Here is a 17,103-nt window from a genome sequence, read left to right on the forward strand (position 1 = left end):
TCAAAATATATAATCATACATACGTCAAGTAGATCTCTAAATAAATCATTAATAAAGCACTGAAAAGTTGCTGGTGCGTTACATAAACCGAATGGCATGACAGTGTACTCGAACAAGCCAAACCTTGTTCGAAACGCTGTCAGCTATTCATGTCCCTCTTTGATTCTTATTAAGTTATACGCCCCTCTGAGATCGAGTTTTGTGAAAATAGTCGCCCCTTGTAAACGTTCTATGATTTCTGGTATAAGGGGCAGAGGGTATCTGTTCTTCTTGGTTCTTTTGTTGAGCTCTCGATAATCAATAATTGGTCTTAACGTGTTATCTTTATTATGGACGAAGAACATACCCGCACCAGCTGGAGATGTGGACAGCCTAATAAAGCCCTTCCGTAAGTTGTCATCGAGATATTGTTTCAAATGTACTAATTCTGGCTCAGAAAGAGGGTATATATGTCCGTATGGGATATCAGAACCAGGAAACAATTCTATTGGGCTGTCGTATGACCTGTGCTTCAGTTTTGTCAAAAACATCCATAAAGTCTGAGTAGGTCTTAGGAATAACAGAAGTGTCAAGGGATGTGTTAAGTATATGTGTTGGCAGGTAACAGGATTTAGAACAAAATGTAGAATTGAAGAGAACTTGTGAATTTCTCCAAGATATGTGAGGTTCGTGTGTTTGCAACCAGAGTAGACCTAGAACTATAGGAAACAGGGGTGATGCTATAACGTCAAAAGATATAGACTCTCTAAGACCAGAAGTAGTGGTCATGAGCAGTGGTACGGTCTTATGGGTGATAGGACCTGAAGATAAATAAGAACCCTTCAATCACACGTATGGCTAGTGAATGAATGCGTTTTATTAATGGAATGTGATATTTATCAAGAAAAGTTTTATCAATGAAATTGCCCGTGGTTCCGGAGTCAATAATGGCCTGTGTCTGGATTCTTTGTCCCTCCCACTGTAAAGAGATAGAGAGTTTACAATGAGTAATAGGTGAAAAGTGTTGAGTGCAAACTACTACTGAAGAGCTACTCTTACCCTTTTGTTTCTGGAGAATAGGACACTCCTTTACTGTATGTGCCTTGGAAGCACAGTATAAGCACAATTTATTGGCCTTTCTTCTGTTCTTTTCTTCTGTAGTCAAAGGACCTTTAGTAAAAGCAATCTCCATTGGTTCATCAGAAGTGCGAGCAGCAGGAGGAGTATAGGATGGAATAGGTGACTTTTTCCATGGCTGTTCTGCATAACCTCTCTCACTTTTACGTTCACGAATCCTCCGATCTAGTGACAGCATGGGTAGAGGGGAGAGGACCCCTTGCCAATTCATCCTTAACTATGTCTGAAAGATTGGAGTTCACCTTGTATCCAGAAAGCCTACCTTGCAATAAAACTTTTTCCTGACACCTGGGCTCAGCTTTCCTTCTTCCTCATTTTGTATGTCTGAAAGACCAGTACGAAATTGGTATAGCAATGCTGCCTCATTCCACATGGTGTCAGGTGCCCACCTTTTGAAATCAGAGACATAATCCTCAGCTGGTCTTCTATTCTGTTTTAATGCCTTAAGTGCATTTTCAGCTGTATTCTGTTTATTTTTATCCTCATAGAGGAAAGACATCTTCTCAAAGAACTGTTGTAGAGAATCCAGAATTGGATCGTTATTCTCAAAAAAATTGGTGGTCCAAGCTTTGGGTTCTCCTTTCAGATATGAAATAACAGTAAGAACTTTTGTACGTTCAGTAGGATAAGTCTTAGGTTTCAATGAGAAGAAAAGGAGACAAGAATTTTTAAAGTCTCTGAACTGATTTCTATCCCCTGAAAATCTCTCTGGGGGACAGACTTGAGGATCAGGGGGTGATTCAGGCATGGAGGGTCTGTTGTCAATGACTGTTCTGAGATACTGATTCTCAGACTGGATCTCTCTAATGCCTTGAATTAGTATATCCATGTTCTGAGCTAATGCAGATACTTTATTAGTGAGTTCTGCTAACTCCATACTATTTCCCTTTTCTTTTTCTTTTTGGCTCTGTAATATGTAAGAATCAATACAGGGAATTGGTTAGGTAACCACTCAGTCTCACAAATATCGGGGCTGTTAAGTCACAATCCCCTATTCTGATCCTAGACTGAGGGCCCAGTATGGGTTAAAAAAGGAATTCTCAACTCTGCAACAAGGATTAGCTCAATTAGTGAGAGCTGAATCCAATACTTGCTGAACAGAGGAGAAAAGGATTTTGGTGCCTTATTTGAGGTTTAACAGGCAAGAGTGAGACAAAAAATGAAACTTGCATATATTACTAAAGATTAACTAGGCTATCTTTAGTTATTCTTAAGCTAATAAGTCAGTTTACTTGTAGGAGTATCACTGAAGATAGAGTCACATAAATGCAGCTTTTCCTGAGGTGTATGTACATAGGCACAATGAAAACAAAGATAGTTCAGTTCACAGCATAAAATATATCAGTTTGCGATAATACCTGATGAGTCCAGAGAACACTTTCAAAATGATAATGCCAAAGGAAAATTCAATACCTTTAATCCTGTGGTCCGGTGAAAGATTCAGCAGGAGGAAATGCAGCTGTTACCTGGAGTCCGGTATCGCCAAACCGGAAGTGCAGGCTGTGAGTGTATCAGAGGAGCTGCTGACAGGCACGGCAGAGGAATTCTGAAGAGCAGAATCTGTGAGCGGTAAGCGTATAAGCTTAGGTAAATGCTGAGGAGACAAAGGTATTTGTTGCAAGCATAAGAAATAACACAAAGTAGCAGGAAATAGCTTTTGGTCTGTTCCTGTGAGTAGGCTCAGGTAGAGATCCGGAGAGCATGTAGATAGCTTCAGCACAAGCCAGGAAACCCAGCATAAGGATCAAATTACAGAGCACAGGATTTAGTTAGGAGGAGCCTTATAAAGGTTCAAATTTAAAGGAACAGACAAACAGACAAGACATCAAACATGACAGGTACCAGTTATGGAGTATTTTATAGTTCATCTCTACCAACACTGCCGGAGAGGACGACTACTTGGTGTTAATAAATATGGAAGATGCAGTCTGGGGAAGAATAATAATCCCCAGTTCCCTTTCCCAAGACTCTATAGAGCAAGGTAAGTTGCCCCGGGGGGGTTGAGATAAAATTGAGTAGATCTTGGATAAGGTGTGTTTAAGTGGGTTTGTGGAAGACAACAGTTTTTCTAGATTAGTCAGGGGTCTCAACATATTGTGTTGTTGTTTATGGGTTGTAATCTAGTGATGAACTCTTCTATAGTTGAACCAATTATGGGCCCAGCTGAATCCAAGCTCTTGTAGTTTTGTATGCGGGTGCAGGTGCTCGTTCTCCGTAAGATGGTGAACAGCAATGTCTGTGGAAGGATCAAGATCAGTTGCACGAATCCCTAGGTCAGTCAGGGAAAACTCTACGTTATGGACTAGAGAGGTGAGAGGAGAGGGTCTGGAAGAAAGATACGGGTTAGTCCTGTTAGCCATTTGCCATTGGGTCATAGTTTCCATGGTGATCAGGTTTTCTATATTTCTTATTAGTTTTCCGGATTGGGGGGACCAGCAGAAAGATTGTAGACATAGGTCTTTATTTAAGTACTCCTCTAGATGGATCCACCTTTTTTTGGGATTTATGTATCCTCCAATCAAGGATTCTCTGGATTAAAACTGCGTTCTTGTATAATTCTATATTGGGAACCCCCATACCACCATGTATCCTAGGGTCCATCATTATCTTTTTATTAATTCTTGGGTGTCTACCTTTCCATATAAAGGAGCTGAATAGTTGTTGTATTTTCATGAGGAATCGAGGAGGGAGGGGTATGGGAAGGGTTTGTAGTATATACAAAAGTCTGGGGAAGGCCGTCATTTTAACCGCATTGATTCTACCTATCCAGGAGAGGTGATTAGAATGCCAGGAGGAGAGTTCACGCTCTAAAGCCAGTTTGATAGGGACATAATTTAAATTATATATCGACTCCAGATCGTCGGCAAGATGTATGCCCAAATATTTTAAAGAATTTTTACACCGGCGGAAGGGGCAGGATAGCCTAATTTGTTGGTATAGGACAGGAGACAGGGAGACCCCCATGAACTCTGATTTAGAGTGATTAATAAGGAAGTTTGTCATTCTATTAAAGAGTGATAATTCCTCTAGGAGGATGGTGATCGACTTACTAGGGTTGGCGAGAGTAAACATCACGTCGTCTGTGAATAGCGATAATTTACAAGTCTCCTTGCCTACCACTATGCCCTCAATCTCTGGGTTCTGTTTTATCTTGGCTGCAAAGGCCTCTAAGAGACAGATAAACAGTAGGGGGGACAGGGGGCACCCCTGTGTGGTGCCAATCGAGATCGGGAAAGGAAGGGAGAGTATAACGTTTAAGGAAATTCGGGCACTAGGAAAGTTATATAATGCAGATATTCTATGGAGCATGGATTCCCCCAAACCCAGTGTCTGTAGGGTGGCTTTAAGGAAGGACCATCTAACCCAGTCGAAAGCTTTCTCTGCATCGGTGGATAGCCGCTCCTTTGTGTTTTTTTAATCAAAACATGACTATTTAGGGAAATTAAACTATATTTAAGCTTTACTCAAGCACTGACATTCATATTCCTTATTCATATTCTCTTGTATCTAGGCAGATGACGTCACGGCTATTGCTCTTGAGTTGAAGTTTTCGATATTAGGTGGGACAAGACAAAGTTTCTATTGGCTGGAAACAACTTAAGAGGGCCAATCAAGTTTTTTTTGTGTGTGCCCTGCTGCAGTTGGCAACAATATAAAATAGGCTATCTGAGGTAAATGGTATTAGAAAATTCCTGAGGAAAGTAGTAGGAATGAATTTTGAAAACTGACACCTGTTAGGAGACAGCAGCTGACAAATTCAGAGACTGTATCCTACAGCGGAGCATATTGTATCATTGAGCATCATCTCTTCCAGACTTGGCGCATTGGCTCCCACAGAATCAAAGAGTGCAAAGAGCTTGGTGTTTTGTATTAATTGGTCAGGCACTGAGCTAAGCCAGCTGTTTATTTACTTTTCTATAGTGACATATTGTATTATGTGCCAAACAGGGCCGTCACGTGTGCACCGGCCGCTGCTCAGCCCCTCCCCCCGCTGCCATTGGTAATAAAAATACTTTTTTTTTAAAAATGCCTTCTGTCTGCAAATTAGGCGCCCTTGGCACCCTCTGGGGTGTTGCGCCTTGTGCAACCGCACAGGTCACACACCCCAAAGGCCGGCCCTCATTGTGAGGTAAAATCTCTTCCTTTTTTACATAGAGATTCTCAGGTGATATTTTCCTGTCAGCCATTGTAATAAAGTTGTGCCCAGCAGTTTAATATCCCTTTAAGACCATTTGTCTATATGTAAAGAAGTATATTACCTTATGAATTTACGACTCCTTCCTGTTACCTCATTCTTGGCGACTTTAACATCCCTCTTGACAATCCCACTGCCTCCTCTGCAAAACAACTTCTTCAACTGACTTCCTCTTTTGGCCTGTCACAATGGACTGACTCTCCCACTCACAAAGAAAGTCATTCCCTTGATCTGACTTTCACCTATCGATGCACTCTTTCAAATTTAACAAACTACCCTTATCCTCTCTCTGACCATCATCTCCTAACTTGCAACATCACTTCTCTACCTACAACTCCCCCTCCCTCTACCCCTCACACCAAACTTCACAGAAGAGCTAAGTCACTAGATCTGCATCATCTCACTAGCTCTCTCAAACCTCTCCTCTCATCCATCACCTACCTTTCCTACCCTGACCAATCTATCTGCCAGTATAATTCCACCCTCAGAAACCACACTCTCATCCTCAGCCCTGGCATACTCCTCTGGCACGATACCTACGCAGATGCTCCCGTACTGCTGAGCGACATTGGAGGAAATCTCGAAGTTCAGCTGACTTTCTTCACTACAAGTTCATCCTGAACTCCTACTATTCTGCCCGTAATCTTTATAAGCAACAATATTTTTCTAATCCCTTCTCTACTCTTTCCTCTAACCCTAAACGTCTGTTCTCCATGTTCAACACTCTTCTCCGCCCACCTCCTAACACAACCTCTCTCTTAGCTCAAGATTTTGCCAACCACTTCAACAACTAAATTGACTCCATCAGAAGTGAAATCAGCTCTCAACATACTTCCAATCTCCCACCCCCTCAAAAGCTCACAATCAACCAAAACCCAAATATCCAAAACTGCAGCTCTTTTGCCCCTGTTAATGAGGATGAAGTTTCTGCCCTTATTCTGTCCTCCCATCTCACTACCTGTCCCCTCGACCCCATCCCCTCACAGCTACTCCCCTCCCTCTCTTCTACCCTCACCTCCATACTCACACACAGTTTCAACCTCTCCCTCAGCACTGGTATATTTCCCTCATCTCTAAAACATGCACTGGTCACACCTATCCTCAATAAACCTTCCCTCGATCCAACCTCCCCTTCCAATTACCGCCCTATTTCCCTACTCCCTCTTGCCTCAAAGCTCCTAGAAAAACTAGTTTATGCATGTCTATCCCATTTCCTTCCACTAAACTCTCTTCTTGACCCACTGCAATCTGGATTTCATTCCCATCACTCTACAGAGACAGCAATTGTCAAGGTTACCAATGACCTACTTACAACAAAATCCCAAGGCCACTTCTCTCTGCTTATCCTCCTTGACCTTTCTGCAGCCTTTGACACTGTTGACCACCCTCTTCTGCTCCAAACCCTCCAATCCTTCGGCATCTGTGACACAGCTCTCTCGTGGTTCTCTTCCTATCTGACTTACTGTACATTTAGTGTAGCCTTCTCCGGAGCATCCTCTGCCCCGTTACCACTTTCTGTTGGGGTACCTCAAGGCTCTGTCCTTGGTCCCCTTCTCTTTTCAATCTACACGTCGTCACTAGGTTCCTTAATAAAGTCCCATGGGTTTCCATACCATTTGTATACCGATGACACCCAAATCTACCTCTCTGCACCAGACCTACCTCCTTCCTTACTAACCCGTGTCACTAACTGTCTTTCTCACATCTCATCTTGGATGTCCTCTCACTACCTTAAGCTAAATCTCTCCAAAACTGAACTCCTTATTTTTCCCCCTTCTTCCAATATCTCCACCCCCAAAATTTCTATAACTGTTGATAATTTCATCATTACCCCTACCCCGCACGCCCGATGTCTTGGGGTCACACTTGACTCAGATCTTTCCTTCACTCCTCACATTCAGGCCTTGGCTAAAGCCTGCCGCTTCCACCTTAAAAACATCGCTAAAATTAGACATTTCCTTACACAAGATACAACCAAGATTTTAATCCACTCTCTCATCCTTTCCCGCCTCCACTACTGCAACTCCATCCTCTCTGGTCTACCTAGCTGCCGCATAGCTCCTTTACAATCCATTATGAATGCCTCTGCCAGGCTCATCTTCCTTACTCGTCACTCTTCATCTGCTGCACCTCTCTGCCAATACCTTCACTGGCTTCCTCTTGCCTCTAGGATTAAACATAAAATCCTCACCCTGACATATAAAGCTCTCAACTGCACTGCTCCCCCCTACATCTCATAACTTGTCTCTAGATACTCTCCCTCCCGTCCCCTTCGATCAGCTCAGGTTCTCCTCCTCTCCTCGTCTCTTGTTACTTCCTCACATTCCCATTTACAGGACTTCTCCAGACTGGCCCCCATCTTGTGGAATTCCCTGCCTCGCTCCATAAGACTCTCCCCTAGTTTTAACAGCTTCAAGCACTCCCTAAAAACTCTACTATTCAGGGATGCATACAACCAACACTAACCTTTCCTAACTCCATTGCTTTCCCCTTGAACCCCTTAGAATGTAAGCCTGTGGGTCCAGCTGTTTACAGATCGCTTCATAAGAGCCGACTACAACAGTGAAACTCTCGGCAGGGCCCTCTACCCACTTGACCCCTACAAAAGCTATCCTGTACACCAACTATGTTTACAGCGCTGCGGAATCTGTTGGCGCTCTACAAATACCTGATAATAATGATAATAAACTTACACCAGCCAAGTGATCTTGAAAAGTTTAGCATCTTTAAGTTTCATAGAGAAGTAAAACGTTTTGTGTGCCCTGAGATGGACTATTTTTTTCCAGATATATTTTATTGCAAATTATTATTATTTTATTTATTTTTTTTGCTTTTTTAAAATTATTTTTAATTGAATTTTTGAACATCGAGAACAAAAAGAAAATAAAGACATAATAATTTACAAATCTGTGGTAAATTTTTTCTTGAGTACATTGGATTTTTAGTTAAATGAATACATGTTGAAAGTGTCCAGACCCTGGGTAAATCATGTAGAAAATGCCTGAGTTACTGTGATGTAGAAGAAGTATTAGATGGAGCTGTGAGTCTTGGTGGGAGAACCATAGTTTGTCTAAGTGGCCATGGAGTGGGGGACATCTGCTGATTAGAGTGGTAATCCTTTAGTATAGCTTCCTAGATGAATCTAGGAAGGTGTCCATTTTTTGTGCTTTATAATATCCGTATTCCTCAAGGGTTAGCATCTAGGCTGTGTTGGAGATCCAATCTGAAATTTTTGGTGTTGTGGGTTTCTTCCATTTTCTTGCAATCAAAATCTTTGCCAAATTGAGTGTCATGTTTTGTCTTTCAGTCAGTGTATACTCCTTTAATTCAAGGAGGGATCTAGCTCCTTTATAAGCCCCAGGTATTGACTTCCACATTGCTTGTTAATTTTCTGTTACTACCTTCCTATCTGGAGTTCAGATTGGAAGCAAGCCCTTACTTGAATCGCTGTGCCGCATCATTTCCTCACTACAACTGTAGTTCCTCAGATACCTCGCTACAACTGCCGATTCCTACTCGGCTCTAATTTCCCAGCTGGGAAACAACAGCTCTGACCGCACACGCCTCCCTTAGACTACGCGCCAAACAATACAGGTACGATCGTTCCTGCAACCAACAGGAATTCTCAGCTGATATATCACACTTCTATATTTTTTTTTTATTTTTTTTTTAAATATATTTTTTATTTGTTTTCATAGCAGTGATAACATATTGAGTTGGATAGATTAACATATCATATAATCAGACATTTAGTGAACTTGTCTTTTCCACTGAAAAGGTGAGGTAACAAGGCTTTGTTACCCTGGTATCGACTGTGTGTTCGGAACAATGTCTCTGAATAGTCCAAAATTTTAAGCTTTACGTTCCAACTAGTACCTACAGAATTATAGACATGTATCATTACGTTCAAAACTCTATTGTCACAGAGGTATAATAAACCGTGACAAAATAATAAACCATAACAAACTTAACAACAATTACTTGTAGAAAACATTGCAAGATCAATATTGTCTAGTCTGTGAATATTTATGTTGGTGTTTATGTTACAAACTCCAAGAATGGGATAGCATGGGGGAGGGGTCTCAATCACAGTGGAATTATCTAGTTTTAATATAACAGCTTCTGTCTAATTCTGGTATGGGTAGGTTCATTTTCCGCCCTTTCTATATTTATCTATTTGGGTATGGATTCCCAGTAGAGTTTCATTCTTTTAAAATAGCCATATTGTTCCAGGGGAAGGGTCTCAGAGATCCTCGAGATCCACTGTGTTTTGTTGGGTATGTGTGTTGATTTCCAATTTAAAGCTATGAGTGACCTAGCACTATTAAGGCAGATTTGGATTAAGTTTTGTCGGATTTTGCATCTACATTTGGAGGGGTGACTCAGTAACGCTATTGTAGGTGTTAATATAAAATCTAATCCTCCGATTTCACGTATCAACTGCTCTACCAATTTCCAGAATGGAGTTATCTTGGGGCAGCTCCACCATACATGTGCCATGGTGCCCGTTTCTCCACATCCCCTCCAGCATAGTGGAGAGGAGGCGGGATAGATTCTGTGGAGTCTATGAGGTGTTAGATACCATTGCGTTAAGATTTTAAAATTAATTTCTATTATTCTCGTAGATGTTGAGGATTTAGAAGTGGTTTTAAATATTGTCTTCAAGTCCTCCTCGTCTATTCTAACGTCTAGGTCTTGTTGCCAATGCAATGTAAATGTTGGCAGACGAACCTGTGTGACACTGTCTAGTATTGCTTTGGCGATAGATAGGGTTCCCTTAACAGGTGTGGTTGTGAGACACAGACGTTCAAAGTTGGTGGGGAGTCTAGTTAGGTCTTTACGGTAGTGTATCTTGTGTAGGAAGTTGGAGAGCTGGTTATATTTTAACCATGATGCGAAGGCACCATTCATTATATTGGTCAGGTTTTGTTTAGATTTAAGTGTTTGATTATCTAATAAATTAAAGATTGGTTTTGAGTCTGGTAGGTCCCAAGTGATTTTGGTATGCTGAAAAGGTTCGTACCCTCCTGTAAGTTCCATATTCGGTGAAATTGGTGTGAGTGGAGAATGTGGGGAAGAGAGTTGTGGGTATTTTTGAACTAGTAGATCCCAGGACTCGAATATGGGTTTGTAGAAGGTAGAAGTGTGACATATTGTGGGTCCATCAAATGGAGCCTGGTTTTGGGGCCCTAATGATTTGTGAATCTAATGATATCCAGGCTTTATCATCTTTTTTTCAGGTGCCAGTCTAAGATATGTTGTAAGATTGTTGCGTAGTAGTAGGATTCAATTTTCGGGACACCTAGACCACCCTCTCTGTTTGGCCTGTGTAATGTAGATGTGTTAATGCGTGGTTTAATCTTACCCCATACGAAGGAGTGTATGTTTCTCTGAAGGAGGAAAAGGAATTGTTTTGGTAGGGCAATGGGTACTGTTTGCATAATGTACAGAAGCTTCGGAAGAATCAACATTTTTAGCGCTTGGATCCTGCCCCACCATGACAAGGGTTTATCCTTCCAGTTTTGTAGTGTATGTGTTATAGTGGATTGTAGTGTCTTGTAATTGGCATCAAATAACTGCGAGGTCTTAGGTGTTAGAAATACTCCCAGGTACTTCAACTGCGTTTTCTGAGTTTTGTATGGGCATATGGTCTTAAGTGCCTGGGAGTCACTACGTGGCATGGAAATATTCATTATTTCCGATTTTAGTTGGTTGATTGAGAAATTGGACAGGGAGCTGAATTGGTCGAATTCAGTTATGAGGGCAGAGAGCGAGCGTTTTGGGGAAGTCAGGGTCAAGAGGACGTCATCTGAGAACATTGATAATTTATACTGGTTTGGCCCTATGCTTACTCCCTCGATATTCAGGTTGTTACGTATGTGGGAGGCCAGAACTTCCATCACTAATACAAATAAGATTGGTGAGAGTGGGCATCCCTGTCTTGTTCCATTGGTAATTGGGAATTCTCGAGAGAGGACTCCATTAACTTTAACTCTGGCTGAGGGACAATTATAAAGTTGGAAAATTCTGGTTATCATGACTTTGCTAAACCCAAAACCTTGCAAGGACTCAATGGGGAAGAACCAGGCCACTCTATCGAACGCTTTCTCCGCATCAGTGGAGACCAGGGACATTGGGATATTGTGTGCATTCACGTATTCTATTAAGCGCATCGTTCTTATTGTGTTGTCCCTGGCCTCCCTGTGCGGAACAAAACCAGCCTGGTCCAGGTGTATTAAGGAAGATAAGATAGAGTTGATTCGGGTCGCTAGTATTTTCGCATAGAGTTTGATATCTCCATTAAGTAAGGAGAATGGTCTATAGCTACTTGGGTTTGTTTCAGGTTTCCCTTCTTTATGTATTACTGTGACATGTGCCTCTAGTAGTAGAGGGGAAAAATGGTTTTCCTCATCTAGTGAATTATAAAGCTTTGTTAAGTGGGGGACTAGAGTTTGCTGGAACTTTTTATAATACATATTTGTGAGTCCGTCAGGGCCCAGGCTTTTCTGGGTTGGGAGGCGTTTAATAGCTGTTGCTACTTCAAGTTCTGTTATAGGGTCACTCATAGTGTTGGCTATTGTCTCCGGAATAACGGTAAGATGTGCTTCCCTAATGTATTCCACTATTTTTCCTCTGGAGTGGGGGTCATTTTTATATGGGAGGTTATATAGGGATTTATAGTAATTATTGAAGGTATTTGCTATCTCCTTGCAATCAAAGATTTCCTTATTTGTGTCATCTAGCATTTTATGGATGTGGTATTCAAGGGATCTTTTTTTAAGGCTTTTGCTAAAAGTGGGCCTGTTCTATTGCCTTCTGTGAAATATAGCTTTTTCAGGTAGTATGCTTTTTTGTGGGCCTCTTTATTTAACAGATTATTTAGCTCCCTTCTTGCTGTTGTAAGATTTTTAAAGCTGTCTGGAGTATCGGGGTCTTCCATATGTCTGCTCTCCGCAATTTTTAGTTGTTGCGTTAAATATAGGTATTCCTTATTATGAAGTTTCCTAAGGTGAATTTTTTGTTTAATAAGTTGTCCCCTTATCACAGCTTTATGTGCTTCCCAGACCATAGTGGGGGTAGAGGATGGGGTATGGTTAAATTGAAAATATTCTGTTAGAGTCCTTGAGATTTTATCAGCTATGTCGGGCTGTATGAGGAGGGTGTCATCCAGCCTCCAACAGAAATCTTTAAGTGGTGTATTCGGCCAATCTAACGTTACAGATGCGGCTGAGTGGTCTGACCAAGGAGTTGGTGTGATGTCGGAGTCTTTTACAAGAGACAGTCCCAACTGGTCTATACAAATATAATCCAATCTAGAGTGTGACTTAGTTGGATGTGAGAAAAAAGAGTAAGTCTGTTGAGTTGGGTGGTGTATTCTCCAAATGTCCACTAGGGAGGAGGACCTTATGCTCTGAGTTATTGTTTTAATTGTGGAATTTGATAGGTAACTTTTGGCTAGAGAGCAACCTAGTTTAGGGTTTAATGTAGCGTTGAAATCGCCAGCTAGGATTGTGGTTCCTTTTGAAATTTCTAAAAGTTTACCTGTGATTTTTTTGAAAAATTTGGCTTGGCCTCTATTTGAGGCATATACATTGGCTAATGTTATTGGCATGTTATAGAGGTCCCCTACTAGGATTATATATCTCCCTTCCGTGTCTAAGTAAGAGGTGACATTTTTAAGTGGTAAAGTTTTGTTGATGAGGATACCCACCCCATTTTTTTTACTGGTATCCGAGCAGAAATAGCCTATGGGAAACTGTTTGGATGAAAATTTGGGCTCAGCTGTACGTTTGAAGTGGGTTGTTTAGCAAACCAGTTTAACGCTATGGATCTTTTCATTGGTGAGTTTAGGCCCCTAAGGTTCTGTGATATTATATTAATATGTCTGGCGTCTAGCATAATATCTGTCTAGGGAAACAACGCTTGTTGGTCATGGTAGTGATAGAGATAGTGTAAGTTAGGCAGGTGCTGCGGAGTCTGTTAATCTGCAGAACTTGCAATTCTATAAAAATAAACACTCTAAAAATAAAAAATCTAACATATAACAAAAACATAACAATTGTATATTGGTACATACAATATAAATGACTGTAGGGGATACTATCCGGTTAGTTTGGTATTACGAACATGAGAGTATCGGTATCTTCTATTTCAGTATAATAGCATAACAGTAATATAAATTGTTGCTGCAATTATAAAAAGCTAAACGATTATAGTAACAGTGTGGAATCAATAGTAGGTACGACCTAAGGTCGACCTACCTTTCATCTTGACAAGTCATTCCCATTCTGGTGATATCTCTTAAATGTGAGTTCAAACCTAAGCTGAGAAGTGTTTGGCAGGATGAGAGAATATGAGGTCACATCAGGAGATTAACTTCTTCTCACTTCCTTATCTACAACCCATCTTCAAGACTGATTGAAGCCAGTGCCAGGTACACTGGTGGATGGTTGAGATCTTTTCCTATTGACTTTGGTCCAAGTGTCTCTCTGTGGTTTGGGGTCTCTGGTTAGGTTGTGGTGATACGATGTTGGTTGGTTTTCCAATCTGGGTAGAGAGGGTTCTGGTATGTTCAGTTGTCTGCAGAATTCTGATAAGTCCTCTGTGGATCTGTACGTGACTGTATTTGCGCCTCTGATTACTTTTAAGCAAAATGGGAAACCCCATCTATATGGTATCTTCAAATCTTGTAGGTGTAGAGTCAGGTATCTAGCTTCTCTTCTCCTGTTCAATGTGATGTTACTGAGATCAGCATATATTTGTATGTTGTCTCCTTCGTAGGAGATTTGTCTTTTCTTTCTGGATGCCTCCATTATCTTTTCCTTATCGTTGAAAGACTGGAGTTTCAATATTATGTCTCTGGGAGGTTTACCCTCTGGGGGCTTAGGCCTAAGGGCCCTGTGCGCTCTTTCAACGGGCATATCAGGTGGCTCGGGAGTTTGAAGTAGGAATTGAAACAATCTCTGCAGGTATTGTGGAATTTGTTGCGCTGTGATATTCTCTGACACGCCTCTGATTCTGATGTTATTTCGGCATCCTCTATTATCTAGGTCTTCTAGATGTAGCTGCATCTGTTGCATCATGGAGTCTTGAGCCTCCAGTGTTCTATTGTGTAGATCTGTGTCTTGTTGCACATATTCTAGATCTTCCTCTAAGTGCATCATTCTTTCTCCTAACTCAGAGATGTCTTTCTTGACCTCTTTAAGGCCATCTGTAATCATTTTCCCAACTTGTGAAATAAGGGAGGCAAAATCTGCTTTTGTCGGGAGATTTTCTATGTCAGCTTTTGTGAGAGGTTCCATGATTGGGTATCCTGCTTCTGAGGATTCTGTGTCTGAGTGAACAATATCAGGCTCCTGTGATAGAGATAAGGAGCTTTCCGTCACATCTAGCACTTTGAAAAAAATTATTTAACTTGGATGCTGGGGTTGCTTGTTTTTTGGCAGTTTTGTCATTCTTGGAGGGTTTTTTAGAGGCCATTGTGGCTAGTTCACTTGGGTAATTCTCCCCTAGAGCGATCTTGTGGGCTCGTGAAAGGAGAGGGAATCTGTGTAGTCTGACTATTTTGGCGTATGCTATATTATGTAAAATTCCTGGTTGTCTTTGATTAAATGTAGTTTAGTGCCTTTTCAATAGTTACAACAAGAGTTGCAAGGATTCTAGTCCAGTGCTGCCAGAAATTATTAAATGTGTCTCCTTCAAAAGAGGTTCTCTTATTATTTCTGTGTTAAACTATGGTAAAGTTTCTCTCAGCAGGTTATATTAACTTGTGCAGTATCAATCTTGTTAGCTGGGGAACAGCATGTATAATACAAAAATCGTTAGCAATGTCTTTTTACATAGCTTATGTCTTTGTGATCTATTTACAGGATTTGCTTATCACTCTATTTGCAAAATCTACTTTTCTCTTAAGTTGATGGTTTGCACAGGTACTGATTGTTGCTTATAACATAGAGTATACGATTTTGCAGCCCCATACAAGTTGTCTGGGAATATCATATATGTGCTAACTGTTCCTGCGGGTGAATTGTTATAGTGCAGCTGCCGCCATCTTGAGACGTACAATTGTGGGCCTATGTTGTAAGCTGGAGTCGTTGCGGCTAATATGGGCTGATAGTTATCTACAGGACCAGTATGAGTCTCTGTCCAGCATGTCCCTCTGATCCCTTATATTGCGAGCGGGTGAGTAGTTTGCTAGTATTATGCTGCCTGTAGGATGTACTATGTAATGTCTACTCTTAGGCAAGCCCTAAGGGACAGCGTGTCTGCCATTGCCGGAGGAGGTGCAGCGCCTCTCAACTTTCTGGGTTTTTGGCGGTGGTCTAGTGCGGAGGGTAGTATGGCAAGATCTGTGCGTAACACCTATGCTTACCCGCTCCGGCATACGACCCGTTTAGCGCTCAGTCCTCTACCGCAGGCCTCCACCTCATATCCTCGTGGCACCTTGCTGTACCCGGTGTTCTGCAGGAAATTTTTATCTGAAGGCTCCGATCTGATCTAGGTGGTGTTTTAAGGTGAAGTCATCTATCTCTATAGTAGTTACCCTGCATACTTGTGTTACTAAGTGATCAGGAAGATCCTGCAATAACGGAGCATCAGTTCTTTGCAGCCATTTCTGATGGTGGCTGGCTCCGCCCCCCTTCTATATTTGTTTTTATGTCTTACCGTTGATCCTCAACTAGTCCTCAGATTAATATATCGTTACAGATGAAGGATAAACATATACTCCTGTATTTTTTTGCACAGTATATACTTGTTAATCATCCTTAGTATATTTAGTTGCTTTGCCTTGTTTATTTTACGTATCCTATAGCTCGCTGTTACTTTGACATTCTGGGAAGTAGTTTCATTGTATTCAGTTTCTTTGAATAACTTCTTAGTTTGAAATAGCAAACCACTACATATGCACACAGTATCTTCTAAGATAGGATACTGTGGAGCAGGCCTGTAGCTACAAATCCTTCTTATATTATTGCTCTATATGGACTTGTCATATACACCATTCATTAGGTTCTGTACATTTGATTCATTTCCAGATTCCCTAACATTGAGAGAGAATTGTAGTAATTTGAGACAGAGTTTACAGGGGAATTTAGCTGGGAGGTTTAAGAGTGCAATAGAGTGAATGTGGGGCCAAGCATAAGTTGTAAGAAATTTTCTAATGAAGTCCAAAAGGGTAAGATTTTATGGCACTTTCACCAGATATGTAGCATGGTACCTTTGGTGTTGCAGCCTCTCCAGCATTTACCAGAAGAACTAGGTTATATGCTTTTGAGGCGAGATGGGGTGAGGTGCCATCTGGTAATTATTTTATAATTTAATTCAATAACCTTTGTAGAGGTCGATGATTTTTTGATGCTATGAAATATGCAGCACCAGGTCTGTGGTTCTAAAACTTTGCCCAGTTCCAAGTCACATCTATTAGTGTAATCTGGTAGGCTAGTGATCTGGATTTGTGTTAGCATTGATTTTGCTATTGCTAGTGTGTGTCTAATGGGGTACTCTTGTAGGCATATTGATTCAAAGGGGTTACCTGTCTGATCAGATTGTGTTTGTATGGAGATGTGTGTAGAAGGTGTGTTAACTGTCTGTATTTGAGTCAGTTAAAAATGTCTTTCATTTCGTCCCTTGACTTGAGCTGGGGCTATTCATTAATTTGCAAATTGGGATAGTGGGACCTGTTTTTCTATCTATAAGGTGAGTTGAGGTGTATTCCATCCCACCTAACAATTCTGCATTTGATGAGATTGGGGATAGGGGGGACTTTGATGTGGAGATATATCGGATAGTTT

The sequence above is a fragment of the Bombina bombina genome, chromosome 1 (genome assembly GCF_027579735.1).
Source record: "Bombina bombina isolate aBomBom1 chromosome 1, aBomBom1.pri, whole genome shotgun sequence".
Classification (NCBI taxonomy): domain Eukaryota; kingdom Metazoa; phylum Chordata; class Amphibia; order Anura; family Bombinatoridae; genus Bombina; species Bombina bombina.